The sequence below is a fragment of the Arachis hypogaea genome, chromosome 3 (assembly GCF_003086295.3).
Source record: "Arachis hypogaea cultivar Tifrunner chromosome 3, arahy.Tifrunner.gnm2.J5K5, whole genome shotgun sequence".
Lineage (NCBI taxonomy): Eukaryota > Viridiplantae > Streptophyta > Magnoliopsida > Fabales > Fabaceae > Arachis > Arachis hypogaea.
This window is the reverse complement of record NC_092038.1, coordinates 121,454,302-121,458,860: the sequence shown is the minus strand read 5'-3', so window position 1 is coordinate 121,458,860 and position 4,559 is coordinate 121,454,302.

The following is a 4,559-nucleotide window of genomic DNA, read 5'->3' as shown; positions in this document are numbered from 1 at the left end:
CTAATTGAATTATATTGTGCAACACACCATACCAATCAGAATGTCTAGTTGTCCACTACCTGAATCCCCACGAACCCATACCCCGGTGTTATCTGTTTTCTTTTCAATTGTAAATAATGGAATCGATATCCATTAACATTGTATATCAGGTAGCTTGTTCAGTGATGTCTCAGGATTTATTTTTTGGAATAACCTATGATACAATAGGATAAATAAAAAATTTCCAGTATAATGAAGTTTTTATTAGATAAGAAATATAGTATCTTATTAAGTGCAATAAATAAAAAGGCTTAAAAACTCATATCAAGTAGGGTAAAACTTGGTCACAGTTAAGCAACACATGCAGATATATGGCATCGATTTTCTTTTTCTCTAACCAATAGTCACTACCTGCACCCATTTGCAACTCCTTTCAAAACGACTAATGGATACATTAGTCCTCCTGACAAGAATTTTCTCCTCTTATCATTTCTTCTAACTCTTGTTCTATGTGACTCAACATTAAACTCAAAATAGAAGGAGCAAAATGCGAATATTTCTTTAGCAAAGAATGCTTCGCAGATGCTACCCTCGATTCGAGCTCTGTTCTTCATAGTGCGCTTGAATGATCAATCATTTTATAACGAGTACATCCACTTAAATTCGACTATCTCACATACTCTTGCTTCGTATGGCAGGTGGATTGCTAATTGTTCCATGACATTAAAAATTCAGGAGGAAATATCCTCTCTAACTTACAAAATATGATCGAAATGTTCTTCTCTATTATTGTGAGATCATTTACATTAAGACAATGTTGAACTAAATTGTCTTTTCAATAAGACAAGTCCCAAAATATACTCTACTTGGTCCAATTATACTCCTTACCATATCTTAGAGGTTTCATAATGGACCATTATCGATGATCTTTGGGATTCTGCTGACATGATGCTAAACTTGCAAACCACTCAATCTCATGGGTGTTTCTTCTTGTTCAATTCTATATTCTGAAACGAGCCTTTGTAGTGCTGAAAAAGATGATCAATATCGATGAACTTTTGATGACAATAAAACTACGAATTCTTACCCCCATTTGTCAGAAATGCCTTTGTATCCTCCATGCAAATAGGACACGACATTATGCTCTAGGTGGATCAACCTGATAATATCATGTATGCAAAAAATTCATTAATGGTTCACATTAACATAACATGCAATTGGAAGTTTGTCTTGGTTAAAATATCATACGTTTCCACACAATTAACCTACAACTCAACCAACTCAACCACCAAAGATTGCAAAAAGACATCTATTTTGGCTTTTGGATTGCTTAGACTAGGTATGATACAAGTTAGGAACATGTATGGGTCCTTCATGCACATTTCGAGAAGTAGGTTATAAGGAGTCACCACTACAGGCAAACAAGAGTATGCGTTACCGAAAATAGAATTTGGTGCAAATCCGTTAGAGCACAAAGTTAATCTAACATTTCTGGGCTCGATCGCAAATGTAGGGTGGACCCTATTAAAGTGCTTTCAAGCATCTCCATGTGACGAGTGCGTCATAAAACCATCATCTATCTTGTTTTTATTATGCCACGCCATGTAAGGAATCGAACTCATTGATGCATATAACCATTTTAGCCTAGGGATTAAGGATAAGTAGTGCATCTATTTGTTTGGAATTCTCTTTAACCATCGTTTACCAATCTGTTTTCTCTCGACTTGAAATCTTGGTACATCACAAAATATACAAGCAGTTAGATCTGCGTTCCCCTTATAATACAGCATACAATCATTCAAACAACAATCAACTTTCATTGAATTTAGACTCAATTTTGAAACTAACTTCTTATCTTCATAGTGGCTCTGGGGGATGCCACTAGTCCCGACAGGTACTAAGTCATTGCAAAAGGTGGCCCACTTATCAAAAGACTCTTGGGTGTGATTTGACTCAGACTTAATACTCATCATTCTAACATATGCAGACAATTTTAAATGAACAGACCCTCGTACAAGGGTTTCGCGACAAATTCTAACAAATGATAAAAGCTCTTTGCCTCTGGGTTAGGCTCTTGTTCAGCATCTTCTATATCAGTAACACCTATTACATTAAACACCATCTCGTTGTATCTCTCTTTGTTACCATCCCAATTCATTTCTTCCATGTTTGGTTCTCTAACCACTCGGACCCTCGTCGATGAACCCCCAGCCATATTAAAATTCAAGGCAAATAGGTTAACTCCCTACTTGTCCACTTCTCTGTGTTTCATTCCCATCCAATATCTATCCTTGAATCCATTACAGTAGATGTGAAGTGTTATATCTGCAGGTCCTAACTACTTAGTTAGCTGACACTTATAGCACGGATACTTAGATACCCTTTGAGACCTAAACGGTTTCATGTTGAAGACATACGCAACAAACGTGTCAACCCCCCTCAAAGAATTCAGGTTTAAAACCTCCCGACCACTGTTGTCCCTATCATACATCCAAAATGATGACTTGGAATCATCTTACAACAAACACCCTAGAATTCATCCAACAACATAACTTATTAAAATTTTTAGAAAATTTGGCAGGATGTCTCTTATAATTAGAATCTCCAACCAAATTTGATTATTATTTTCTCACAAACCAAACATGTTTTAAATAATAAAACCAAAATTTCGGCAAAACTTTTCCTTAATTCAAAGACGTCCACCAGTTTTCATAGAGAAAAAAGTTGCAGGCATAAATTAGAACAAACACGAATTCAATAACACATCAAATCCTAACCATTCTAGTGCGCAACTCTTTATAACTCCACAATTTTCCAGCAAACAAGGGTTTCGAGAAGACACCTCTACGCGATCTTCTTCCACTTCTGTCCTAAAATGCTATCCTAGGAAAAGTAAGTCCGGCATAAAACTTAACAATTGATTATATTTAGAGATAAAAAACCTACCTGGAACATGGATGTATAGAATACAGAAGAAGCAAACTCCAATTCATCTCAGAAAAATAACACTGTCCTAATAAAAAAGAAAACTTATTAAATTCATAAGGTGAAATTAATTCAACAAACTAAACAAATTATTTCAACAGCTCAAGCACTCTTAATCTCACCCTACTTAACCTACCTTAACTTAATTTTAATTTTTATTTACATTAAATTAACATAATAAAACCTAATCACAAACTTCACTACACTAATTTAATCAATAATTTAATAATAAAATACCTAAAAAAATTCTAAAATCATAAAAAAATCTGAAAACCTAAAAAAACTAAATAAAACCCTAATCACAAACTTTATTACACTAATCTAGTCAATAATATGATAAAATACCTAACAAAACTCTAAAATCACAAAAGAAAATCTAAAAAAAAACTATACCAAATCCTAATCACAAACTTCATTACACGAATTTAATAAATAATTTCATAAACTACTTAACAAAATCCTAAACTCACTTAAAAATCTTAAAAAGTAAAAAAAATGCCAAAATTACCTCTGATTGTGGCTGCAGGATGGTGGAGACGTGGTGGTGACAAAAGGCGGCAGTGACCGCGATAACGTCACCAACATCAACGACAGTGACCATGAACGCGAACAGTGGTGGCATTTTCGACAGCTCCAGCAGTGACCTACAGCTCCAAGAGTGACAACGTCCAATGGCGGCAGCAGAGGTTCCAGCTGGTGGGGTAACGCCAGCAGCTTCAGGGCAGAGGAGAAAAGATGATAGGAGAGAGAGAGATAAGAGAGAGAGAGAGTGAGTTCGCAAAAGAGAGGGGGAAGGTGTTCACGTTTGAATTTTTTTCCAATTTTACTATCGGATTTACCGAAAAAATCTTTCGATGGTAAATTCGGTAAACGCATCATTTCAATAAAACGATATATCAGTAGCCGAATCCAACGAAAGATCCACTGGTAAAGTCGACACTACTTAAATAAGATTTCACGCCACTGATTACCGTTGGATTTAGTGTCCCAACATAAAATTTGATGGTAAGTAATTCGGGAAACTAAATCTAGCTTGTTTCCAACGCAAAAGTTGCCGCTAAATCCGACGGTATTCAGTATGTTTCTTGTAGTGGTTAAAGAGACATATGGTGATCTTCTTGGTGACGAGGGCAAGATTGTGAGAGTCAAAAATAGAAGAGGGATGAACGGATATGAAAAAGACATACTTTTTGGCAGCTTTGAAAAAAGTTAAATAATCAAGTAAAAGAGTTATAGAAGAAAGACGATGTGATGGAGGAAGAAAAAGGGAACAACATAGCACATGAAATGGGCACAAGTTATGATCTGTTGGTAAACTTGTCCCAAGGAGAATTCGTGAAAAATGATATAAGTGAACTTCTAGACATACAAAAAATGGAGCTAGGAAATAGTTTTGATAGTTCAATCTCAACTAAATGCTTGGAGGATGACAGATGCACTGATGAAAGTGATACATGAACTCAATGGGATTTACACGGTGGTCCAAGCCAAAAAGTAATCCAAAATAAAGTAGTAAAGTGGATGATGATAAATTAATTTTTGCACTTCTATATCTACTAGGCTTTGAAAAAGATATCAAAAATGAAAGTCTTCAT